General features: G+C 43.5%; 1 long non-coding RNA gene across 1 annotated transcript; it reads left to right on the top strand.

Annotated features, from left to right (window-relative positions):
• Window positions 1-132: 132 nt before the first annotated feature.
• LOC144243117 (uncharacterized) lies at window positions 133-27,867 on the top strand. Its single transcript, XR_013338538.1, has 4 exons — window positions 133-293; window positions 11,456-11,593; window positions 14,101-14,253; window positions 27,532-27,867. It is a non-coding gene; the product is annotated as an uncharacterized LOC144243117 (long non-coding RNA).

The following is a 27,867-nucleotide window of genomic DNA, read 5'->3' as shown; positions in this document are numbered from 1 at the left end:
GCCTACTTATCTACCCATCTACCTACCTACCTACCTACATACCTATCTGTTTACTTAGCTCCTTACCTATGCATTACCTGTCTTCCCAGCTATGTGTGTGGTACATATCTTCACCAGCCTGGACTTCCTTAAAGTAATTGAGTTGTTGTTCTTTTCCTTCTTTGGCCTGATTATTCAGGTTATTTTCCACAAATAATTTGGAGGACACTGAGCCGGATGTTCAGGGTAGCAGTGTGGGACAGGAGACCTTGGTCCTATTCCAGCTTTGCCTCCTGCAAAATGTCTCATCCTGGGTAAGTCATTCATCCTCTAGGTGTTTCAGTTTGGTCATCTTTAAAATGGGATAATTATATCCACTTCACCTATTGAACAGAGTCAGAGTGAGGACACATGTATTTTGGTGTGTTAACATATATAAGGTTGAAGAGAAAGTGGTCAAGATGAAGCCTTTGGCCAGTGGCCTGGGCAGCTCAGTTGGTATCTTCAGGTATAATTAGAGTTACTTGAAGGTCTTCCAAGTGTTTCCCTCCATTAACCCTAACCTTTCCACCTTTAAATAATTTTTTCAGGATCCCATAGGAAATTTGTGTATTTCATGGGTTATGGACCCAATGGAGTCAGATTTCTATTTCAACTTAGCTCTGTTCCACTTTTGCTAAAACCTTTGAAGAAAATGAATTATTTCTTATTAAGTTTAGATTGCTAGCAACTTAGATTCAGTCTGTCAGTTAGAATGCCTTTTTGCAACATAGTGTCACAGGTAGAAGTTTTCGGATAAGCACATCTGTGATTGTATGGCATAGTCCACAGTTCACTGACCCACATCAGCCCAGATTTGGTTACCTTTTGATGCTTCAGGGCATGTGGCTTTTTAGGAGAGAAGTGAAGCTCCCAGGTGAGAGGTATAGGATAAATAAGTTGTAGTGGAGGTTACGGTGGGAGGGTGGAGGAAGTTTATGGAGCAGGTAGTATTCAGTATCAGGCCTGAAGTGAGCTTTCTCCATAATGAGTTTGGGAAGCTGTTGAGAATTTGGGCTTTTAGCATAAGAATAGGCTGAAACAAAAAAAAAGAATAGGCTGAAACTGACTTTGTGGAACTTGGGCCTCAAAGCTTTTTGCAAAATATTCCTCTATTTGCATGGCTTGGAGGAAACTCAGGAATGACTTAGTGATTTCATGTGGATTCCCAAGCAGGAAGCCAGATCTTTCATTGCTTCCAGAAAATTCTACCACCTTTCCATTTCCCACATGGGATCTTTGACTCTGTGGGACAGATGGGTATATGTTACCACTACCATTTTATTGATAAGGAGAATGAGGAGCCAGAAAGGTTATGTGACCTGTTGAAAGTCACATAACTAGTGACCAGCAGGGCTGGACCTGGGAGCCAGTGTTGGGAGAGAAAGTCCTCCTTGGGCCACAAGTGCTCCTGTCTAGTGGGCCAAGACTACTCTTTGCCCAGGCCATTTTCAGAGTTGTTCTTCAAGAAATGAGATAATGTCTGCCACCCTCAGCACCTAAAAAGCAGACTTGTTTATTGTTGCCTTTGAAAACAGTAGATTCCTCAAGCTCAGTGTTCCTTGGCCGTGACACAAGCCCACTTTACCTATCATACTGATCTAGGCCTGGAGTCATGCGTGTGGACCTTGAGAGCAAGAGAAGCTGGTGCCAACATGTTGATGTTCGAGCCGTTGCTACATCATGAGTAATATCGTCCTTTGTTTCTGACCCAGGAACTCATGTCTCCTGCTAGCATCCACAAAATAGAATCAGGCTAACCTGTTAGTGTATAAGCGGGGTAAAGTCACATCTTAGACCTGACATCTAGCTTCCCAAGTCCTGGGCAAGTTCCTTCCATAAGCACGCCTTCTGTAGATAACTCAACCCGAGGGGAAGGATTCATGGTCACACAGCTCATCTGGTGATATGAGTGGATCTGCACCAAGTTCTTTCCTTTTGATTTTCTGGGCCTGGCTTCTGTTAGCAGGCCTTCAGTAGGTCTCTACAGTGGATAGTTGACTGGTTCATTGGTAAACAGAGATCTCTAGAAGCCAGCAGAAGCCAGCCAGTGGAAGTGATAGGGAAAGAGCAGAAAGGAAGAGGGAGAGTGGGAAGAGAGAAGGAAGATCATTTGGCAAAGACGTTTACTGTCCCTTTACCATTTTATGTACCTGTCATACCATGCCAAAAAAAAATAAAAATAAAAATAAAGGTTGGAAATTTGCTCTGCTGAGGCAGCAGCATCCTTCAGGATCTAGAGAATGCGGAGGGAGGTCAGGACTAGTGGCATGTGGGGGGCATGGTGTGAGGGAGGAGGGCTGCCTCTCCAAGGCCTCACTTGGGGAGAGATCTGACTGTTTGGTCTGGGGTAGAAGAGGGGAAGCAAGGCCATGGCAGTGTCATGATCTCTCTTGTAAAATATTGAAGCTAATTTTTGCCTTGTTGACTAATTCTTTGCAAGAATCCTAAAGAAATCTTAGTCAGGAGGAGAACTCTAACCAGGAGTGAGTGTTCCAGTTCCTTTAAGCTTGATGAGCCTCCTCACACACATGGCCCACAGAAAGTGAGGCTAACTCTGCCCAAGACTTATCAACCACTACAGTAGTCTGAAATGATAGGAGTTTCTCAAAATAACTTTCCCTTTATTGACTGAAGTAGATGGGCCTCTGTCATAAAACCTTTAATTGCTTAGCAAATATTTGACTAAAATTGAGCAGTTTTCTTTCAGGGGAAGTTAGCATTCTTAAATCACTAGCACAGGAGAGGTTTGTAAAAAATTTACCAAAGCACTCTGTGTGTGTGCACAATGGTTAATGGTCAATAAATAGACACTTTTCTTTATTGCCTAGAGATCCTGTCTAATGTTTAATTTTTAAAAAGTGTACCACTTATATGAGGTGTCTATCTAATGTAATCAAACTCATAGAAATAGAAAGTAGAATGGTAGTTACCAGAGGGTCGAAGAGAGGGAAATTGTAAGTTTTTAAATGGGTATAGGGTTTCACTTTTGCAAGATGGAAAGTTTCTGGAACTCTATTGATTTTATAGTTTTAACTTCCTTGGTTGATTTAAATTCAAGTGTTCATGCTGTGGGAAGAAGCAAAGCTTAGAAAAAGAAAGACTTCTTTTTCACTGAAGTTTAGAGAACTTCTCAGGCTATTGACAAATAGCAATTAGTTGAATTTCTACTCAATCTATGGAGGCATATATATGTATATATACATATACATAGATATATATAGCACATGCAAGTATGGAATTTGAATACACTTCACATTTCACTAAAGGTCATTGCATATTTTCTTGTGTGAAAGGAAATCATATCAATGCTTATTCAGTTTCCAGCCATTATAAAAGATCACTAATTAAGGAAGACACTTTTAGATTTACATTCAAAAGGAATGAAAGCAGGGTCCTGAAGATATAGTTGTTATTCCCATGTTCATAGCAGCATTGTTCACAACAGCCAAAAGGTGTAAGCAACTCACATGTCCATTGACGGATGAATGGATAATCAAAATGTGATCTATACACCTATGGAATATTATTCAGCTTAAAAAGGGAGGAAATTCTAACACATGTTAAAACATAAGTAAACTTTGAAGATATTATGCTAAGTGAAATAAGCCAGTCACAAAAAGACAAGTACTGTATGACTCCATGTCCATGAGATACCTATAGTGATCAAATTCAGAGAGATAGAAGTAGAATGGTGCTTGCTGGGTACTTGTGGGGGCAATGGGTGGGGGGGATGGGGAGTCATGTTTAACTGGTATAGAGTTTCAGTTTTGCAAGATATAAAGAGTTCTAGAGATGAACAGTGGTGATGGTTATCCAACAAGGTGAATGGACTTAATGCCACTAAAGTGCACACTCACATGGTTAGGTTGTAAATTTTATGTTCTGTGTATTTTACCATACTTTTAAAAAGTAATGATAAACACTGCTAAAAAATAATCACAAATTAAGGAAGAACCTTACCAACATTGCCATTCATTTCTGGCAGCCGCTGGCCCAAGCTCATAGGACGCTTTTCTTAGCACTTCACAGGCCAAACCAACAGGGTCTAACATGACCAAAATATGTAAGTCTTTCTGACACTATGGTCTTCTTGTCTGAGGATCTGGAAAGTGGTGGAGAGAAACAGGAACTGCCTCCTGCCCCATTTAGTATTCTTTCCACATTCTGGAGGATTTGCAATTTTCCACTGTGCACATGTGTGCAGAAGATTCTCTATTATCAAAGATATTTTCATCATTAAAGAAAGCCTTTGATTCAGCCATAAATAATCATCTCTGAGTGAGGTGATTTCTTCAAAAGTTTCATTTGTAAAAATTGGTGATTCTTAAGTGAGATCATCATCATATTGAACCAAGATGTCTGTTTGGTGCTGTTCTTTGAGCCTTGCCAGGGTAAACATACCAACTGGACATTGGCCCACTCCCATCCAAGTGAATGTAGACCCTCCCCCCCACCAGTCCCTGTTGACAGATGATTGTGTGATGGGTAAGCTGTTCAATGAGAACACTTCCTTTCTCTCACAACCACAGAATCCTGTGTTGCTTTGTATGCAAAATTCCTGCCCAGAAAAGAGCAGTTTGGGTGTTTAAGTCTACTGGCAAAGCCATGATGACTGGAGACATGATTTAGTCTATATTAAAAAAAAAACAAAAAACCCAAAAAACAAAACCTTGTGTTTCACTGATCAGCATTTACCCATAGTAAATGGGTATTTAGTTGAATTTAAGGAAGGAAATGATGAATTTAATCTAAGTGTAAAAGAAATTAATATTAATCCAGAGCAGGTGCAGAGCATGGCATTATAGAATTAAAGCACTTTGTCAAGGCACTGCAGCCTTGAGTCCCTTCCTTAGGGTTAATATCTCAACTGAATTGTTAATTCTAACCAAGTAGTTAACTAATGTGGAGAAATTTGTGAATGTTAGGAGGTCTGCCTGTCTCTACATTGAGTTGTTTTGGTCCCCTCAATTTTTGGCTTTTATTATATGGTGATGCTCTATGCCCTGTTTACCCTCTGGTGATACAAGTTTTCCCTTCCTCTTGTTGCAAGGACACATTAGCATAATCAGAGGAGGAAGGTTCTGTAATGATTGTCATCATCCCCATCTTACAGATGAGGAAATAGAAGCTTAAAGAAATAATTTGCTTTACTGAAAAAGAGGTAGATTTGGGACTGAGCCCAGGGAAAGAGATTCAGTAGCTCAAGCCTATCTTGTGTTCTGAGTTACCTTATGTCACTGGGAAGTTGGCTCCCTGTTTCTTCCAGTTTCACTCAACAAGGGCCTTGCATGGATGCTTCCCAGAATAGGGAGTCCCTGTATTGCACTCAGAGACCTGTAGACACAGCGAGTGGTGTCTCCTGCCTGGCCAAGAGAGAAGGAGTGCTGAGAGCCTTGGAGCTCAGAGAGATGATCTGGATACAGCCGAAACAAGGTCCCAGTTTGATTTTTTAGTCTCTTCTGCCTGAGGTACTGACAGACTTCTTGCAGGCAACACTCCTCTTGTTGACATACACAGTCTCTTCCTAGGATGCAAGCTGTCTCTGGAACATGGAGTTGAGTAGCCTCGGGCATGTGCCACAATTAGGATCTAGAACCCCGACTCTGTTCTCCCCCACAGCCCATCTTTCTTTGTGGGCTGGAAGGGTTTTCTCTTTCAACTCCCAAGTGTGAGTGGGTAAAAGAACTAACTGCCTGCCCACCTTAGGAGCACAGGCAGCTACCTTGTTGTCCTCGGGGTCCTGAGTCCTCCCAGAAGAATAGTGTTCTGGTCCCTCCCCTCCTAGAGCAGGGCACACCCCCTCACCTCATCCAGCAATTAGCAGGCACCCCTACATTTATACCAGGTGAAAACGATAATGACGAGATCATGAGTTTGGCAACACAGCTTGAATAATGATCGAAGCAAATCCTTGCTAAAACGTTTCTGCTTCATTATAGGTCTCCAGAATTACTTCTTTACACTTTCCCTTTCTCATTCTTCCCTACTTTTAGGCTCACTAACCATGTATTCTTTGGATTACATTTTCTTGACCACTCTCAGATGGCACTGTTTGGAGTGACGTCTAATCTTTTCACATCTGTTCTTTATTTTAATGTGTGCATTCTCTAGGTTCTGTTGTCCACTACACTGTTTTCTCTACAACATATGATTACTAAAAGAAAAGTGTTAAATGACAATCTATATAGGTCATTGTGTTGTGCTATGATATTCCTTAGCTATTGTTCCAGGTTTTGAGTTGGTGCCAACCAGTATCATCTTCTCCCTTCTCTGTCTTTTTCCCTGGGGGTTAGTTAGTATCCATTCGCCTCTGGATCCTGAAATTTGAACAGATCCGTTTCCTTCACAAACAGTCCATTTGGTCCTGACTCGAGTGTTGCCAACTGTACAGTTGACTCAGATAGTACCGTACTCACTGGAGAGACTTGGACTTGTCTCCATCCACCAGGGCCCTTTTCTTCTCCCAAGACAGTTGTCTCAAGTCTGTTCATTATCAATGCAGACACTCGGCTGAAATTTATCTTAATCTCTTTCCTTCCTATTTTGAAATTCTTACCCATTTTCTAATCGCTTCCGGCTTCCAACTGCAATTTCCTTTTCATGGGCTTCTTCAAACATCGTTCTCTAAACTTCAAGTGGTTTGGATTGAACTCAGCCAGAATGAGCTGGGACTCTGGAATGCGCGATGTTAGGATACCCAACACTTCCCATCGGCTTACAGTTGACTTGAACATTGAGTCCCGAATCCCCTGGAAACACAAGTGGGACACTTCTGCCTCATACCTAGTTGTTTCTCTGACCACTCCTCCTCCTTCCTGTTTGGCATGCTTGCCACTGAGTTCTAATTGGGTCTTTGTGACTATGAGCCTGCATCTTCCATGAGAGGGATGGCTGGGGATTTGGGTGAGGGGGAGTGGGAAGAGAATTAGAGAAGGAAATTTATAGCCACCAATTTCCTTCACAGACTTATGGCTGGTTCTCTCTCACACAAGTCCACTGGTAGAAAACACTTGAGGGAAGTATATGTGAATTAGAGCAATGCTAAGGTGTGAACACACCTGTGCAAGTTGCATAGGGTATGACAGAGAGGGCTGGAAGAGAAGAAGAGAGAATCCTAGGGTCATGTCATGGAGAAGAAAAGAAGATACAAGAGGAAGGGGTGCAGGATATTGCCAATTCTGCACCTGTCTCTAAGTTTGGAACAACTAGAGATATCAACCATACCATGAAATTTCGGGCAGTTTGCTTATATTAGGAAGGAGGTGAGGTCATGACAATTCCTAGCATAAGTATTGCAATGGTCTGAATGTGTGTATCTTCTCAAAATTCACATGTTGAAATTCTAACTCCCAATATGATGGTCTCAGGAGTTGGGGCCTTTGGGAGGTGATTAGTCCATGAGGGTGGAGCCTTCATGAGTGGGACTAGTGCCTTTATAAAGAGACCCCAGAGAACTTTCATGCCTTCTTGCTTGCCAAGAGGTAGGCGACCTGGAAAAGGCTCCTCACTAGAACTGGACCATGCTGGCATCTCTTGCTTTTGGATTTCCAGCTCCAGAACTGTGGGAAATAAGTTCCTATTATTTTAAGCCACCAGATCTATGGCACTTCATTATAGCCACCGGAGCTGACTAAGACAGGCCCTGTGATTTGCTAGGAGTCCTCAAGTTTGCACAATGTTCTGAGTAGCTTTCCTTGAGTACAAGTGGGAGGAGATAAATGATCGAGTTTGATTTTCTATTGCTGATAAATAGAATCTAAATAGATCTGCATCTTTGGCACTTTAAAGTTAGCCTTCAAGTTCTGCAAGCAAAGTCATGGATATGAGTGGGTCGTACTCTTCGCAATGAGGTGAGGACTTGCTTTAAGTTCCTCCGCTCTGCCAAAAGCCTGTGAAATTCCTTTTCTGCTCAGTGTTCACATATGTTAAGAAGTGTTCACTCTTGGAACCAGAGCGTTCTCACCAGGAGCCTGGGCCTGGAGCCAACACCCGGGGTTTTAATCCAGGCCCTGCTGCTTCCCAGTTGGGTGGCCTTGTGCAAGTTGCTAAGTATCTCTCTGCCTTAAGCGGGATCAGCTACACCATATGCAGGGCCCAGTGCTAAATGAGAATGAGGGGGGCCCTTCCCCAAGATTGGTAAGAGAGCATTCCACCGAGCATGGGGCTGCGAGACCACACAAGTTGCCCTCCGTGGAGCCCGCCCACGTACTCATTTCTGCATGTAGCTGAGGACACTGATAACAGCTCCCTCTGAGGTCATTGAGTGAATCGAGTGAATCCAACAGAGTTTAGGGTGGGTGTTAGTGTCACTCAGGGGTGTCACACACGCGTTCAGAGAAAGAGCCCTGTTCTAGGGTCAGTCAACTAAGGGCTTGATTGTACCAAGCTTGTGGCATCTCAGGCAAGTGTCTTCAAGCCTTTAATGCCTCCCCTTGTGAAATGGATGCTTGCCCTGTGCCCCTCACAGAGCTGCTCTGAGGACACTGCCATGTGCTGATAGAATGACCAAATCATGCCCATGAGCTGGGCTGCCTGGTTTCAGCACCAATACCCCAAGTCGTAGGAACTCCCTTTATCTGAGCAAACTGGGTGGCTGGTCACCACATCTGCTGAGTTTTGTCAGGTTTTTTATTAGGCCACCTACGCATCTTGGTTCATTTAATCTTCCCCAACCAGATGTACAAGGTAGAGAGGATCACTTCCATCTTGCAGATGCAAAAGCTGAGTTTTGAGAGATCATTGGTGGTAGCTCTGGGGTTACAAGTGGGGCCAGATCTTTTTACTTTTGAAAGCTGGTGCTTTCCTTGATGGGTGGCGTGCATCAAAATCACTGCACAGCCCACCCCACGTTTCTAATTCAGTAGGTGGATGGGCCCAAGAATGTGCATTTCTAACAAATTCCCAGGGGATGCTCGTGCTGCTGGACCAGGGTTCACTCTGAAAACCACTGCTCAGGACCGGGGTTCTCAGTCTCGTATGCACATGGAAATTGCCTAGAGACCTTGGGAAGCGCTGATGCCAGGGTCTCCACCCCCAGACATTCTGATGTAATTGAATTGGTCTGGGGTGTGGTGTGGACATCAGGGTTTTAAAAAACTCCCCAGATAATTCCAGTATGCAGCCAGTGTTGAAGCCTACTGCACTGTACCACATTATCTGCCAACATTTGAAGACGAAATGAGGCAGTGGGTGTCAAATGGCTTTGGAAACAAATGCAGATGTTATCTCTCCTATCTAGAGAGAAACACCAACTCCAGAACTCCATTGGCTTAGAACCCAAACCAGATAGTCAAATGCATGCTGGAGTCCTTATACAAGATTGAGACAAAATCAAGATCAAAGAAAATGAATAACAGATGTCTGAAACATGTTGGGGCCTTAAAAGTGTTTTTCATCTCTGACTCTGAGAAACATGTTAGCTGGGATCAGATAAGAGGCAACTCCCAAGGCCAGCTGGTACCCTTGTCCTAAGTGTCCAGCAGAAGCAGAAGGAGGTACCAGGGGCTTACAGACCTCCCATATGCAGGCATCCCCAGCTGGGAGCTCTCAGTTCATACCTATTTCTTCCCATAAGAAAATGCTAGCTAGCTATGTGTCAGCCCACGTGATTGTGTTGCTGGGAAGTGGATTGTGTGGAAGGTGTTTAAGGAGTGTAAGTCCTGTTCAGATAGGAATGCCTGACATTTGGAGATAAAGTTGACAGATTTTGGCCCCCCCCCCCCCACTCCAAACAAAACAAAAAAGAAACAAACAAAACTCTTGAAAACCAAATGCCCACATTTGAATTCCAGATAAATGATGTAAAAGTGTTTCCTATCAGTATGTCCCGTGAAACATTTGAGATGTACTTTATACTAAAAAAGTATTTGTTTGTTTATCCGAATTTTGATTTCTGTTTTTTAATGTTTATCTATTTTTGAGAGAGAGAGAGAGAGAGCAAGGGAGGGACAGAGAGAGGGGGAGACCAGAATCTGAAGCAGGCTCCAGTCTCTGAGATGTCAGCACAGAGCCCGATGCAGGGTTCGAACTCACAGACCGCAAGATTGTGACCTGAGCTGAGGTCAGATGCTTACCGACTGAGCCACTCGGGTGCCCACATCTGAATTCTGATTTCTGTGGGCATCTTGTGCTTCATCTGGTTTGGGGAGGGCTTTATTTTTACCATGAGGTGACCCCATACTCCGGGCACATTTCTTATATCACCCTTCTGACTAGATAGAAAAGGTATTACTCACAAAGAAACATCCTGGAGAGCCAAGTTAACCGTTAGCAAGATGGAGAGACCAGGTTTAGAATGCAGTTTTGTGTTTTCTCCTCTTCACTACACTGCACCTCATGAGCAAAAACAATTCCAGGAGCTAAGCGCCTGGCTGAATGGCATGCAGTAGTGTCTTAGTCTTACTTCTGTTCCGGGACTACTGACCTCCTTATAGAGAATGCATGCAGTTGGAATCAGATTTACCACACTTCTGAGGGGACCAGTGTGGGGAGTAGCACACACCCCAGTTGGAAACCCTTCTTGGCCCCTCCAGGGCCTCTGCTGTTGGCCACTTGGGGGCAGCAAAGGGCAGCAGATGCCAGGGGGGTGGGGGTAGAGGGAACCTCTGGGTAGAGGGGAGGTGGGTGCCCCCAGGACAGAACAGCTCCACGGAGCAGGCAGGCCCAGATGGTCAGGAGGCCTGGCCCAGTGCTGTGAGGTTCAGCCTCAGAGTGGCCCAGCAAGTCACTGTTCTGCGCCTGGAGTTTAGTTGAAAGATGCAGAGCCTTGGCCCACAAGGAGGGAGGGAGGCTCTCTGCTCTGGTCAGACAGACCTCAGAGCAAAGGAGCCAAGAGAATTGCTCTCCCGACGTTTCCAGAATATTGAACGTTCCGTTAATGCTCAGCCTGGAGTGGGTCATGTTTGATAGGGGTTAGGAAGGCAAAGAGTTATTTTCGCGGTTCAACCAGAGGAGAAATAAACTTTGATTTCTTCCTGTTTTGTTCGACTCCAGTTCTATGCTTGACTATTGTTTTGTGCCCAGGGTCGTTCAACAGACACCAAGGCTGTGTTTTGTTCTGAGGGCCTGAGACCAAACATTAGTTTAGCTGGGGTGAGAAAGTGCCCTTTGCAGTATTGATTTTCAAGCAGTAAATCTATTTGTGTACACATGTGGGAAATGAGACCCCTGGACCCAGTCGCCTAGATGGGCCTTCAGTGCTTGGGCCGGTTTAGGGGCCTGCAGATATATTTAATGCTGGGAAGCCCAGGGAAGCTTGGAACTAACATTGATACCACCTTTCCAACCAGTTACTGAATGAGGAAAACAGCAGGGGGTCTGGAATGTGTGTGTGTATGTGTGTGTGTGTGTGTGCGTGCGCGCACGTGATATACATATATTTATGGTGTGTGTAGTTTCTTTAAAAAAAATGTTTTTTAATGTTTATTTATTTTAGAGAGAGACCGAGCACAAGCAGAGGAGGGACAGAGAGAGAGGGAGACACAGACTCCAAAGCAGGCTCCAGCCTCTGAGCTGTCAGCACAGAGCCCAATGCAGGGATAGAACCCTCGAACCACAAGATCATCACCTAAGCGTAAGTCAGCTGCTTAACCAACTGAGCCACCCAGGTGCCCTGTGTGTGTAGTTTCTAAATGGTGAGAGACTCCGGTGGAGTTTTGACTCTCACACTATCCAACAAATATTTTCTTTCTCATCCTGTCCTCTGATCATGAATTCAATAGGTCAGATACTGAAGAACCTCATCTGGTCATTGGCCATTTTTGCTCTTAAGTCTTCCTTGGGTTTCTCTTTTCCTGCATCCTTCTATTAGATGGGGTTCTCAGAATATTCTCAGAATATTCTCAGGCTCTTCCATGCCCCAACCATCTTCAATGGGACCGTGGGGAGGGGGCATGCACTTCATTCCTTCTGCTGCAGGCCTGAGACGCACGCCCTACTCTCCTCAAACACAAACGGACTGCTCCCAGGTGCCATACAGCCGACAACAGGCCCAAAACCCACATTTGTGTGATGAGTTACGATTTACGGCTTTCCTCCATGACCTCATGTAATCCCAGAACCGTGTGGTCCTAACACATTCCTCCACGAGGAGCCTGATGGAAAATGACTTCGAGATAGATAGAATAATTTTTGGCCATTTCATTTTCACACCTGAACTGAGATTTCTATCCCCGCTGCTGGTGCCAAGCAGTGGGGGAAGCAGCAGGCCTAATTAGCAGGTGTAGAGGAGCTTGGTACATTACTGGCTCTTTAGAAAAAGAAAATACAAATAAGTAATTAAAAGTTATCCCTTTGGGTATGGCTATGATCTGTCAGCACACACGGACAGTTTCTCTAAAAGGACGACTCTCCTTTCCCTAGTACATCAGTCAATTGAATCCTAAATTTTCATATCATAAGAAAATAATGCACTTTGTGGCTGACAGAGGAAATATATCTAAGCTAAGAAAAAATAAAAGGAAAACTACTGCATACAGTTCTATTGCTCTGCCACAACCACTGTGGCCAATTTGGTAGAATTCCTTTTAGACTTTTCTCTGTGCACACACAAACACACACTCTCATCTGCACGTACTCTTTTGTATTATGTTTTCCTTTTTATTTCTTAAAAAAATTTTTTTAATGTTTATTTATTTTTGAGACAGAGAGACAGAGTGCGAGTGGGGGAAGGGCAGAGAGAGAGGGAGACACAGAATCCTAAGCAGGCTCCTGGCTCTGAGCTGTCAGCACCGAGCCCGATGCGGGGCTTGAACTTACGAACCATGAGATCATGACCTGGATGGAAGTCAGGCACTCAACCGACTGAGCCACCCAGGCACCCCCTCCATTTTCCCTTTTAGTGATGTATCATAAGCATTTGGGCCCATCGTGAAATATTCTTCTAAACATCACTGTAATGGTTGTGTACTATTCCACTGCAGACACACAGACTTACTTAACACCCTTCGATGTTTCATATAGTGAATGTCCAGAATGGAAAATAGTCAGCCCCATCCAGGAAGGTGCCAGATCTTTTATTCTGAGAAAGTGATAGACAGAAATTTCTGTGGGACCGCACAGTGGCACTCTCCATACGAGGAGGCCTGGGGAGAAAGGCCCTCCATGTGAGTCCTTGGCCAAGTCTGCTCCCTTGGGACCCCCGGGTATCAGCTTTCTCCCATGGTGCTTAGCCCTGTGAAGCATGTTTGCCTGAGTGTGACCTACAAGCTTAAGGTATTAATTCATGTCCTTCCCGCCCCCACTCAGATTAATATCTGATGTGAAATTAGTAGGGGGAAAAAGATGTGCTACTTACCCACCGAGCTCTGCACTGCAGGAGGATGTAGAAGTCAGAGGAAGAGATAAAGTTACATCCCTCGGGCATTAGCTGCTCGGCGGTTTGGAGCACATGCCTTTGATAATCGGCATTAGTATCTCTTTCATGTCACTGAACACAGAACGAGGCTGCATCAAAGGGGCTGTTTCAGAGGAGAAATTGTTCAACAGGCTTGACTGGGTGGAACAATGCCGTCCGGGGCAGGGGTGGAGGGTGGGTCAGTGCTTGGGGGCAAGCAGGGGAACGTGTTGCCTCCGTGGCATTGGTGGCTGTCCCCAGGCTGCCCCCTCTGTGTGCTCGGTGACCATCAGCATGGCCAGGAGGAAGTGCTCAGTGGCCAGGGGTTTGTTAGCAGTTAGGAACTGCTGCAGACCTCAGTTACACAGCCTCTCGGATTTTTTTTCCTCTCCCTAATCTTGACTTTTTCTTAATGTTAATCTACTAGTAGATACTCGTTCTTTCACAGACACACTTGAGCGTCCAACAAAAACATGAGAAAGAACAGCTCTTTGTTCGCTTGCTTTCAGGAATCCGGCTCAGTGAGTGCCCCAGAAACCGACGGGCTTTAGAATGATTCACAGTTTTCTTGGCTGGAGCCTCCGAGGGCCAAGTGACCTGCTGAGGTTCGATCTAGTGCACGTGCGACATGGTTTTACCCTTAGATCATCCAGGCAGACCTTGCCTCTGACCCCTGCCACGGTCCTTCTGGTCACTTGGCATTGCTAGCACTGTTTGGTCTTAAATGAGCTTTTCTTTTCTTTTAGTGTTTACATTTTAAATGATGTAAAGTGGAGAAAACGCTACTAAGAATTCCTGTATGAGAACGAATACACATGTCATGTTTTAAGCCCTTGAGACCCAGAAGGAAGACGCCAGGCAAGACTTTTGATTCTTTCCACCGAAGGGGGTTAAACAGGGTAGGTGGTCCTACTGATAAACTCCTGCCCGTTGTTTAGAATGGAGCAAACACTTGGTACGAAGCATCTGCGGTTGCTAATGGAAGGTTCAAAGCCATCTGGTGAAGTTGTATGAAGGTTGCATGTTCTTCCTTCTGTCTCTCCAAGCTTTCCTTGTCCTTGTTTCTCTTCTGTTAGAGTTCATTTTTGGTCTCGTTCATTCTTTCACTACCTCCCCCCAACCCCAGACTTTATTATATATTGAATATATTCTTTTTTTTATTGGAGTATAGCTGACACATAATGTTTCAAGTGTACAACACAGTGATTGAACATCTCTGTATGCTATGCTGTGCTCACAAGTGTGGCTACCATCTGTCACCACACAATGCTATTACAATCCTTCTGACTATGTGCCCCATGGTGTGACTTTTATTCCCATGACTTACTTGTTCCGTGACTGGAAGCCTGTATCTCCCTTTCCCTTCACCCATTTTGCCTGTCCCCCTAACCCTTTCTCTTCTGACAATCATCAGTTTTGTTTTTTGTTTTGTTTTTTTTTGATTTAAGGGTCTATTTCTGCTTTTGTTTACTTGTTCTGTTTTCTGGATTCCACATATAAGTGAAATCATATGATATTTGTCTTTCTGTGTCTGACTAATTTCACGCAACATAATGATCTCTAGTTCCAACCGTGTTGTCACAAACGGCAAGATCTCATCCTTTTTTTAATGCAGAGTAATATTCCATTATTCTATATATATGGCATATGGGGGTTAGAGGCAAGGTCTGACTGGATGGTCTCTCTCTGTATATCTCACATCTTCTTTATCCACTAATCTATTGTTGGACACTTGGGTTGCTTCCATATCTTGGCTAATGTAAATGATTGAACTATAACACCCAGGCAGAAAGCTCAGCTGTAGAAAGGATCAGAGCTGCATTTCAGGTGTGGGGTGTGAGTAGCAACCAGGGGCAGGACAGAATATTGCAAGCTCTTTAGGATGTGCACCAGCCTTAATAACCAGCGTGGCCTGCCCTGGTCACAGCACTGGGACAAATCATCCTATGAGAGGAAGGTGGGCTGGTAAACTTAGACATAACCTTTTTATTTGGATGAAAGGGCTGACCTGTTTTTTGGAGATGAGGTGCTAGAGAGTAACAGAGGGACAGTGTGCGAAGTACATTTGAGGGGTGCAGAGAATTTTGCCTGTTTTGGTTCCTACTTTAAATCACGGGTAACAAACATCTAGATTGGACACTTGTCAAGTATAATCTGGGCCTCAGCCACAGTAGGGTGAACTATTTCACTGAGTACCTAATCTAGTCATAATTTTGGTGACGATGTCAAAGTAAACCAGCACAAGGCACCTGAAGCTGGGCTGGTTTTGTCATCCTCTGTAAGACGTCAGCCCTTGGTGAGTCCATATATCCATATACTCACCCTTGCACTGAGCTTGGTGCTGTATAGGAGCTGCCCCAGCACTTGTTTCCCGACTGCCCTGCTGCTCTTTCTCACACTGACTAGCAGGCTCCTTGATGGGCACTGGCTTGTTGAGTCCAGGAGGGCCCTGCCATGTTTCCCTTGTGTTCTTGGGTCTTGTATGAAGCCTGTTGTATCATGAGCAAAGCCAGTCCCCAGGGTTCTCTTCCTCCTGCCTCTCTTTCTCTCTTTTCTTCATTTAATGTTTATTTTATTTTTGAGGGAGAGAGGGCGCAAGTGGAGGAGGGGCAGAGAGAGAAGGAGAGAGAGGATCCCAAGTAGGCTCCATACTGACAGCAGTGAGCCTGACATGGGGCTCAAACTCACAAAGCATGAGGTCATGCCCTGAACCTAAGTTGGACGTTCAACCGACTAAGCCACCAGATGCCCCCCTGCCCCCTGTCTTCTTGCTCCTTCTCAGATGCTTCTTCCTTCTCCCCTTTGTGCACATGTCTTTCTCTAGTAGTTGTCTTTGCCCACCGGTCTCTCTCTTTTTAAAAGGTTTTTAATGTTTATTTATTTTTGAGAGACAGAAAGATAGAGACAGAGAGAGAGTGTGTATGTGTGAGTGATNACTGTGAGACCATGACCTGAGCCGGAGTTGGACGCTTAACCGACTGAGCCACCCAGGTACCCGCCCCCCCTTTCTTTTAAAAAATGTATCCTCCTGTCATTCCTGTGATTTCAACAATTTCCTTTATGCAGGCTTGCCCTGGAGGCACGTAGGGGAAGATCTACATTTTATTTCACGTTTGTAGCTCTATGGTTCTGGGTGCAGTGCCTGGTATATACCGGATAACGATGACATTAAAATGAAGCTGGCCAATATTGGAGCTTTATCTTGGCTAGTGGTTTTACCTAAAAGTGCTGTGAGCAGGGAAAGATATGCCCAGGTAGAGGATGGCACAAGCTCCCCCCAGCCCCTTTGTCCAGCTGATGGTTGCTCCCTGAGATAACCATACCCAGGTCTGCATAGGTATGCATGGCAGTGGCCTTTTGAGTTCATGCACTTCCATTACTATTGAAACTCTTTCCTTGGGAGGAGGAAATAAAATAGGGAGATCCCACATAAGCCATGGGTATTTGAGGCCCTGCCATTTGGCTTCTCTGTACCAGTGACATCAGACAGGGTACATCAGTTCTGAACATAGATGTACTAATCGACATGTGTCCGTCAAACATATAGCATACAATCCTGACCCCTGGATGCAGGGCAATGACATGATCAGTAGTTAAAAAAAAAAAAAAAGGACAAAAAGACTTAAAAAAAAAACCCAAAAAAGTACAGGCTCTTGGGTGGCTCAGTCGGTTAAGCATCTGACTTCAGCTCAGGTCATGATCTCATGGTTCACGAGTTTGGGCCCCGCATTGGCTCTGAGCTGTCAGCACAGACAGGCTCTGAGCCTGCTTTGGATTCTGTGTCTCCCTCTTTCTCTGCCTCTCCCCAGCTCATGCTCTGTCTCTCTCAAAAATAAATGAAACATGAGAAAAAAAAATTTTTAAAAAACAACAAAAAAGTATAAAAGAGACTCCATGATTATGTCATGGGTGAAGGTTTGATTTTAAATTGTTTGGCTGTTAGGGTCCCTGAGAACACCACCTTCTCTGTCCTGGAAATAGCCTTTTTGGGTTGAGTTCAATAAGTATTTATTGAGAGCAGCACAAGTATATGTAGGAAGTAGGTAAACACAGGTCATTGAACACAGGGTATGCATAAGGTCTTGTGCCAGGAGCTGCAGCTTGGGTAGAAAGGTAACTAAGGCAAATCTGTTTCTCCCAAAAGCTCAGTCTGGTTGGGGAGGCCAACATGGCAACATGCAATTTACAGAATAAAGAGTGAAGTGCCTACTCTTTATGCTCAGGGGCATGGAATCATGGAGAAGGAACCCTGAGCTTAACCATGGTGGCAGGGAAGGCTCCCTGGGGAAGAAGCTGTCCTAGGGTTTTACAAGAATGGTGTTTCTCTCTGTCAGCATATTGCCACTAATTTCCTTATTGGGCCTCTTAAAAGACAACAGAAAGGGAGCTTCGGGGGTCTTGTGCCGGAGCTGGTTTGGCAGCCTGAAATCCAGATTAGTTAGCCAACTTTTTCCTGGATTGTCTAACATAATGGACACCTTGGGACAAGCTTCTGACTCCTACTCACTCAGCTTTGGTTTACCTTTCTGGAAGTGCTACTCTGTGTAATGTGCCACCAGCTGGCATCGGGGAAATCTGGAAGCCTGTGGCATCCTCAACTGGGTTTATGCAAAGATCTCTATGTTGCCCCTCTGGCCAATGGGTAGGAGCGTGTGTGTGCTAACACTCTGGGGTGCTTTAGCCTGGGCAGGTGTGGCATGGCGGGCTGGGCAAGGAATTGCCATGTCTCTCAGGGGCTAGAAATGAAGAGAACTGTGAATTGATATCTGGAGTGTGTTGTGCTAATTTACTGAACACTTAGCTGAAATCAAATATTCATCATTTACTGAACCAGGGGTGGAGCCAATATTATTTAAAAGAATCTGGGAACGTCTGGGTGGCTCAGTTGGTTGAGTGCCTGACTTTGGCTCAGGTCATGACCCCATGGTTTGTGGGTTCAAGCCCCACGTTGGGCTTTGTGCTGGGAACTCAGAGCCTGTTTGGGATTCTCTCTCCCTCTCTCTCTGCCCACCCCCCACTTGCACGCTGCCTCTCTCTCTCTCTCTCTCTCAGAAATAAATATTTTAAAAATCCAACCATCTATGAGAACAAAAATCTCTAATCATAAACCCCAATGTATCAATGAACAATGAATGAATCGTTTCGAAACCAAAACTATATATTTTCAATTTCCTGAGCTAGAAAAAAAGGAGGCACCAGCGCCCATTTAATTCAGCTGCTCTCCATTTTGCTTGGCTTCCTGACAGTCCAGAGGATAAACAATAAGAGGACAAGGGGTAAAATAGAAGAGCCTCCCTACATCTGTTAGTGATGAGTCCCAGCCTGACTTTCCCCACTCAACCTGCTAGAGATCACATGTCATTGGTTCCTAGAGATGAGGTGTTTGGTAGTGCCGGAGCTCGAGAGCACCCAACTCCTGAAGGCAGGTGGAAGCTGTCCTTGCCTCCCCTTTCCTCTCCATTTGATGCTCAATTGTTTGCTTTTCTATAAAATGGAGATGATAATATGTGGCCTGCATACTTGACAGTGCTCTTGTGATAGTCAGTTTGGATCATGCTAATTATTCACTTTCCCATTTTTCCCCCCAGAAGCACAGAGACAGACATCCCAGTAAGAATAAAGATGATATTTGGTTTCTTCCAAAGCTTAACACAACAGGTAGATTTGAGGTCAAGAGCACCCATCATTCATTTCAGAGCTATTTAATGTGCACCCATGATGTGCCAGGACTGTGACAATTGCTGGGCAGAGCTATGAACAGGGCAGACATGGCCCTGTCCCCCATAAGCTTAGGACCAGTGAGCAAGTAATTGCAAGATGATGTGAAAATACTGTACAAGGGGAGTGCCTGGTGCCATGTGAGTGTGTGGGATGAGGGATGGCAGGCCCCAGAAGTCTTCTCAGAAGCGCAGCTTCAACCAGAATCTAAAGGAGACATGAGTTAATTAACCAGATAAAGGAAGAGAGAGAGAGAAAGGCATTGGGGGTCTCAGTGAAAACATCAACAGGTTTTGTCAGCACAGTGCCAAACATTTAGGTGGTTGGTGGCTCTGACACTTTATCTGATTTTTTTTTTTTTTAATTACTAGGAGAGAGAGAGAGAGAGAGACAGCGTGAGCAGGGGAAGGTCAGAGAGAGAGGGAGTCACAGACTGAAACAGGCTCCAGGCTCTGAGCTGGCAGTCAGCACAGAGCCCGACGCGGGGCTTGAACCCACGAACCCCGAGATCCTGACCTAAGCGAAAGTCGGACGCTCAACCGACTAAGCCACCCAGGCGCCCCTGATTTGTTTTTTTAAAGTGCTGACACTTAGCTTTCTATACACACAATTGAGGGAGCCTCCCCAACAATCAACCATATAGACATCCAAGAGCAAGGCAGAGTTTAGCTGGCCAATTACCACCTTAAGTGGTGACACTCCCAGTGTGAAATGGATGTCTGTCTACACCTGGGGTGGGATCCCAAGTCACGCAGAAGGAATGCTGATGCTGTCCACACTGAGGGCTTCATGCATGTGTTGTTCACTTGTGGAGAAATGGAAAGATTCTCCTTTTCGGAGACTGGTCATGGCTATTGTCCTGGCTCCTGGGACAAGACCCTGAAGTTCTTTTCCCAAGCCCTATCAGATGAAAGAGGGTTAGCAAAAGAGGATTTTGTCTTCAGCAGAAAGGGGGAGTCAAAGTGTGACAATCTGTAACTGAAAGCCCAGTGAAGACTGATACTTCTTTATTCCCAGCTGAATTCAGGGTGTTTTCTGCTATTTCCTCACGTTACTTGCAGATAGGGCGACCAACTGTCATGGCAGCCTGGGAACAAGGCTTCATGGGACATGGGCCGTTTAGTGCCCAAACTGGAGTATTCCCACCAAACGTACTTACAGAGTTACCAGAGCAGGGGAATCATGTTTTCCAGGCTAAAAAAATACGAGATGTGTAAGTAGTTCTGCCATTCCCCATTCTGCCAATGTTTTCATGAAACAAAGGTCCATGTATTTAGAGAGACACATTTGCTGCATTCTGGCCTACAGGCTCTGTGCCTGTGGTCACAGAGGGCAAGGCAGAGATATGCTCAAAATAGGTAAAGTGACTTTAAAACGAACCCAAATGAAATACCCTGGGAGAAGCAGAAATGACACAAAATATGGGCACATCTCTTTGTAAGTTAAGAGGATGGGCCTAGGCATGCCTGGGATGTCAGTCTGACTCTACACTGTCATGTGGCCTTATGCCAGCTGATGTACCCCTTTAAGTCTCCTCTGGGCGAAGAGGTGATAATGACCCTTGACCTCACTGGGCCCTTGGGAAGATCAAAGGACAGAGCTTGAAAAACACAAAGTAGGAGCACCTGGGTGGCTCAGTCAGTTGAGCATCTGACTCTTGCTTTTGGCTCAGGTCATGAATCCTGGGGTTGTGGGATCAAGCCCCACATTGGCTCTGCTCTGAGTGTGGAGTCTGCTTAAGTTTCTCTCTCTCTCTCTCTCTCTCTCTCTCTCTTTCTCCCACTGCCCCTCTCACCTGCTCACTCTTTCTCTCTCTCTAAAATAAAAGAAAAAAAATTTAAAAGCCACAACATAGTTCCTCAATAACTACAATTATCAAGACTGTTGTATTTATACTACATTTAGCTTAGAAAGCTGCAAGTTGGCTAAATAATTAAATATGTAAAATAGTCTAGTGTCTATTTAAAAAATAATATCTATAGATCAATTGATAGCAGTGCTATTGATGAGGACACAGGAGCCCTTAGGAATGTCTTTCTTTGGTCCCATTTTATATTATAAATATATATGGAAAGATACCTGTATTTCTTATTATATTTCTGAAAAGTTTTAAAAGGTTTTCTATAAGTTACATATTTTTCATTTAAAACAAGTGATTCATTTTGTTTTCCTGGTTTTGTTTTCCGTATTTGTATATGCGTATATAAGAGTTGAGTTGATTTCCAATGAACTGATTTCACATTGTATTTTATAGACTTGTGCCATCCAATACCGCAGCCACTAACCCTGTGTGGCTACTTAAACCTAAATTAATTACAATTAAATGAAATAGAGTGACATCAGTGAAAGTGGTGCAGTAAGGGCTTCTGAAAATTCTCTCCTCCATAAAAGCAATGGAAATATTGGCAAAATTAGTCAGAATTGACTTTTTCAGAACTCTGGAAATGAACCAAAGGCTGCAGCAACCCAAAGAGTGTTCAAGAAAAATAGCTGAATCTCCATAAGAACAGTGAGCTTTATGATGTTTTAACTTGCACTGTTCCTACCACCTTCCCCCAACAGCCCTGCCCTGGCTGCATAGCTGTCTTGAAAACAGACAGCCTGTGATTATGGTAAAAACCAGCAGCCTGGCAGCCGCTAACGGGGGCAGAATGAGGTTGGAGCTCCTTCAAAGTCCTGTTTCTAGAGTACTGTCATTATTTGACTCATCTGCTTGTTCCCTGGAAGACCCCATTCTCAAGGCTGTCGCTTTCCAAGTGTGAACAGCCTTTTCCCCAGGGGCGTCTGTCAAAAACAATGAGAGGCGATTGTTAAACTTCTCAGCTACCTGAGGCACTGGGTAACAGTTGGGACTAATAAAAGGTTAACCAAAGAGCTTAAAAGGTAAATCTAAAGAGTGGGATGTTCCTATGGAAATTTGAAAAGCTAAAATGTATTCCTGGGACTACAGGAAAAGACCATGTGCACGTAAAGGGTTGTATGACTGCCCAGGGATGTGCACATTCTCAGGAAAGACTTGATAGGACCATAATAAGCTTTCATCTTTGACTGACTTTGTGGCTCTGTGCAAGTGGGAAGTGAAGGATAAGGCAAAGGTGTAAACTGTCTGACTGAGGCACCCAGAGCTCCTGGCAAAGACTTGGAAGACTTACGGGTGCTAGGTGCTTAAAGAAATCTCTTAAAAAAAATTTTTTTTTATGTTTTATTTATTTCTAGGAGAGAGAGAGAGACAGCGTGAGCAGGGGAGGGTCAGAGAGAGAGGGAGTCACAGACTGAAAGAGGCTCCAGGCTCCAAGCTGGCAGTCAGCACAGAGCCCAACGCGGGGCTCGAACCCACGAACCGCGAGATCATGACCTAGGCGAAAGTCGGACGCTTAACCTACTAAGCCACCCAGGCGCCCCTAAAGAAATCTCTTTCTAATCACTAGCTGACTACAAAGCTAACCAGCAAGGGCTTGAGTGGCCACATGTAACAAAAAATATACAATTAGTTCAGGAAAGTCCCTAAAAAACAGCAATAGCAATGAAAAGCAACAATGAAAATTCTGGGAATGGGGGAGAATCTGATGTTCTGAGTTTCCACATTATATATTATTTAAAATATAATACAAGTAGCATATTACATACAATTTCAACCGAAAACTTGAGACAAGTAAAAAAAATGAAATATGACCTATAGAAAGGGGGCAGGGAAGCAATCAATAGAAACTATCCCCAAGGAAGTCCATATATGGACTTAGGAGACAAGCACGTTGGGTCAACTATTTTAAATATGCACAATGAGCTAAAGGAAGCTATGAGAATAATGTCTCACCAAATAGACATTATTAACAAAGAGATAGAAATTATAAGAATGAACCAAATAAAAACTATGGAGTTGGAAAGTACAATTACTGAAATAAAATGCTCACTAGAAGGTTTCTGCAGAAGATTTGAGGGAACAGAAGGAAGAATTACTGAACTTGAAGATAGGTCAACTGATATTATCCAGTCTGAAGATATCCAGTCTGATTTCCTTCTGAAGAGCAAAAGGAAAAAAGAATGAAGAAAAATGAACAGAGCCTAGGAGACTTGATGAAAACCATCAAATGGACCAATAAAAACATACTAGAAGTCCCAGAAGAGCAGGGTGGATAGAGAGAGAGAATGAGAGGGATAGAGGAGAATAGTTGAGGGAATAATGACTGAAAACTCCCCAATTTGGATGAAAAACATTAATATCCAAGAAGCTCAATGAAGTCTAATTAAAATACACTCAAAGAGAGCCACACCTGGACATAGCATATGAATACAGTTAAAAGCAAAATACAAGACAGAAGTAATTCATAACTACAAGAGGTACTTATGATAAAGAGCTGTCACGTAATTATCATTTTGGGGGGATGGTGGTGGGACCTATTTGAAGTGCTGAAAGCAAAACGCTGTCAGCCAAGAATCTATATCCGGTAAAACTATCCTTTAAAAAAATGAAGAAGAAATCAAGACATTCCCAGATAAACAAAAACAGACAGAGTTTGTTATTGGCAGATGTGCCCTACAAAATATGAGAGGGAGTCCATCAGGCTGAAATAAAAGAACACTAGGTAGTGACTCAGTCCACATGAAGACAAAAAGCACTGGAAAGGCAACCAGCAAGGTAAATATAAAAGATAGAGCAAATACGCTTCTGTTTGTAACTCTTAAGAGACAACTGCATAAAGCCATAATTATAAATCTGTGTTGATGGGCATACAAAATATGAAGGTCTAGTTTGCATGATAATGGCACAAACGAGGGAGGAGGGGCCAGGGCTACACAGGTGTAAAGTTTTGGTATACTGTCGAAATTAGGTTGGTATTAATCTGAGGTAGGTCGTCATACATTCAATCTCTGGGACAACCACTAAGAAAATAACTAACATTGAAGATTTCTGGGTTATTTTTAAAAAATGTTTATTTATTTTGAGAAAGAGAGAGAGCATGCACGAGAGAGCAAGAGAGCACGAGCCGGGGAGGGGCATTGAGAAAGGGAGAGAGTCCCAAGCAGGCTTCTCCCTGTCAGCACAGAGCCTGAGGCAGGGCTGGAACTTGCCAACCACGAGATCATGACCTGAGCCGAAATCAAGAGTTGGATGCTTAACCGACTGAGCCACCCAGGCACCCCTTAAAGATTTATTGGTTATTTTGGATCCTTGACTATGTAGGCTGACCTCAATCTCATTCCTTCTGTTGTGTACATATTCTGTTGTGGGAGTGAACCACAATTTATTACATGTCTTATTGTACATGTAACATGTTTTACTGTTTTTGTTATTACAAAGAATGTTGTAGTGACCATTCTTACACAGACACACTGGCATACTTTTGTGAGTGCATCTGTAGGGCAAATTCCTAGCTAAGAGATTCCTGAGTCAAAGGCTATGTATATTTCAAATTTTGATAAGTTTTGCTATATTGATCTCCTAAAAGGATATTCCAAATTACATTTCTATCAATAATATAGGATAGTATCTATTTTTTACCCTCCCTAATGCTTGGTATTATTAAGCTTTTAATTTTTTTTTTTTTTTGAATTTAGACAGAGAGGCAGAGGGAGAGAGAGAGAGAATCTTAAGCATGCTCCACACTCAGCCCAGAGCCCGATGTGGGGCTTGATCCCACAAGTCCAAGATTCTGACCTGTTAAACTTTTTAAATTTAGGTGAATAGATAAATAGACAGTATGTCAGGTACTTTGCATGTAATATTTACTTTCGAATGAGATTGAACATCTTTTTTGTGGTCCATTTCTATTTTTCTTCTGGTAACCTGCCTGTCTGACTTTTTACAGAGTGTTTTAATAAGCTGGTTATCTTTTATCTTTTTCTCATTTAGTTGTAAGATAAGCCCGGTTTTTGAATCTCAGTTACACATACTGAGTTTGGGAAAATTCTTAATCTGTACTGAATTCTCTTGCCTTGTGTGTGAAATGGGAGCGGACTGTTATGCCTTATAGGGGTGTGGGAGGGAAATGCCTTGCACATCTCAATAAGCTTTAGTCTCCCTCCATCTTCAAAGCACCAAAAATACATATCCAATTCTCCTTCTGCTTGGAATCTCTCCACCTTCCTCTTACTGCCAGCAGCCAGAGAAAGCACTCTGCTTTTAAGGGCTCCCTGGATAATCTCCCTAAGGGTCAAGCGTGCCACACAACACAATCCAATCGTGGGAGTGGTAGCTCATCATACTCACACATTAGGCAAGGAGTCCTGGGATGGGGTCCCACAGTGTAGAATTCTGACTTCCACAGAAGTGGGACTTTTACCTTTTTTTTTTTTTTTTTTCCAAATGAAGGCTTGAGCAGAGCTCTGCTAAATAGAGCAGGTAATGCTGTGGGTGGAGATGGGGAGTGAAGGTTGGAGCTCCCTCTGCCTAAGACCTCTGCTCTTGGAGTGCCCCAAACCTGGTATCATAATTGTGGAAGTTACAAGTTTAAGGCATTAAGGCTGTTTCTAGAACTCAGATGCTATACTGCAAAGGGTAAACCATCAACCATAAACAGTGTAAAGGGATAGGTTTTGTTGAAGTAGAGTGCTGAGTGAATGAGCCACAGGACTAATATGCTTTTTTAAAAATTTTTTTAATGTTTTTTTTTTTGAGAGAGAGAGAGAGACAGAGGGGAGGGTCAGGGAGAGAGTGAGACTCAGAATCTGAAGCAGGCTCCAGGCTCTGAGCTGTCAGCACAGAGCTTGACATGGGGCTGGAACTCGACCGCAAGATCATGACCTGAGCTAAAGTTAGATGCTCAACCACTGAGCCATCCAGGCACCCCAGGACTAATATGTTTTGATAAAATAGGAGAAAAAAAGAGCAGCAGATCCAGGCATAACTGAGCAGTTAGCTGACTTATACAAGATCATGCTGAGTTGGGTTTCAGATCCAGTTCTGCTTGGTTCCCAAATGCAAAGGCTTTTCTTTCTAACATCTTAATCCCACTGCTGCACATCAAGCCCAGAGAGTAATCACCGTGAAAGAGCCTAGCCCTCTGGCTTCTCCTGTCTCTGCAGCAACTAAGGGTAGCTCTGACTTTGGGAATTCAAACTGCAGTGGCTTCCCAGCCTCATGCTGCAAAGTGATGAGCACAGGCCTTTGAATGAGTAACCTCTTACATTAGTACTGAAAGACCCCAGAGCTTCCTACCATATTTCGCAACAGAATCTCATCTTTCTGAATACTGGGACTTGAATGCCAAAAAAGCATTTTGGTACATGACTTTTATAAAATGTATTTCTTCAGTTCTAATTGAATGGATGTTTTGGTAAAGAAGAAAATAATATTCTTAGAGTTCTTCTGGGAGCCATCCTGGGAAACTCATTTACCCTTTTTGTGGCTGCTTTATATTCAGAAACACACACACACACACATAATGGCAAGCTGATTGCAAAAAGAGGCTCGCTGTTGTCTTTCTGTTGGGAGGTCTGAGTGTTTACAATGGAGTTCATGTAGCAGTTGGGTAATTGCTTATTGGAGAAAGCACCAGATATATTCTCAAACAGAAGGCTTCCCCTCACTAGACTCCTACTCAGTCAGCCTGGACTCCTTACCCAGAGTCTTCCAGAACTATTCTTGTCCACTCAGTATAAGAGGCAAGAGATGTTTTATAATGGTCGGAAGAATTTATAGACTAAAGTAGAATCAGGTAAATGAATGAAGTCACTAAATTATCTATAGTAGCTTTATGTAGATTCATATAAATAACTCATGCTTGTGAAGTCACTAAGGAGCTTGTTAAAATGGAGTTTGTTCACTTCTACTTCCAGAGAGGTTCTGATTCAGTTTGCCTGAGCTCTGAAAAGTTTGAAGTTTTTAAAAATTTATTTATTTGTATTGAGAGACAGAGAGAGAGAGGGAGCAGGGACGGGGGGAGCAGAGAGAGAGAGAGAGGTAGAGAGAATCTCAAGCAGGCTCATGTTGTCAGCACAGATCCTGATGCAGGGCTTGATCCCATGAACCATGAGATCATGACCTGAGCTGAAATCAAGAGTTAGATGCTTAGCTGACTGAGCCACCCAGTCACCCTCAAAATTTTTAATTTTTAATAAATAGCTCAGGTACAAACAAGAATTCTACCTGTCTGGCTAACTGAGCTTGTCAGAAGAGGCACAGCCAGGTATATGCTGGGGAAGGACCTCATACCTCTGTTTTAAGGGAAAAATATCTTGAAAGCTCCAAATGGAGAAATGGGTTGGTAAATTGTGGTGCATGAATATAATGGAATATTGTGTGGGTCAATAAAAATGGTATACATACATTCATATTGTGAACACAAGTGAAATGTGGATTCATGGTGATTACGATGATGGGCACAGGTAATGAGAAAGTGATAGCAGAAACGGACATGGTTGTCATTAATATTGTTTGACTTCATCTATTCAATTATTTTGTAAACGTGTTCACTGCAAGGTCTATATTAAAACCATCATATATTTTGCATTTTGTTTAGATACTGGGTTCTGTAACACACGCTCGGAAGATGTAATTCCTATCGCAAGAAACTGTTGGCCAAGTGATGATGGAAATCCCAAGAGAAATACAGAGAAAGATCGCAGGATTTTTGGCCAAAAGACTTGTGTTTGAGTTCCAGCGTTAGTAACAAAGTCGGGTATTGACAGCTATCTCAACTTCCGCTTGAGCCGATTTTCACACGGTTAATACGAGAATAACAACAACAATAACCATATTTGCCTCAAGAGCTGTGCTAATGGTTATATTAGGGGAATGAAAATGAAAGTAGACTGTAAAATATTATGCAAATAGAAATTATTTTCTTAAGCTGTTA

This window comes from Crocuta crocuta, unplaced genomic scaffold (genome assembly GCF_008692635.1).
Source record: "Crocuta crocuta isolate KB4526 unplaced genomic scaffold, BGI_CrCroc_1.0 scaffold26, whole genome shotgun sequence".
In the NCBI taxonomy this organism is placed as follows: Eukaryota; Metazoa; Chordata; class Mammalia; order Carnivora; family Hyaenidae; genus Crocuta; species Crocuta crocuta.
This window is presented reverse-complemented; position numbering and strand designations above follow the sequence as displayed.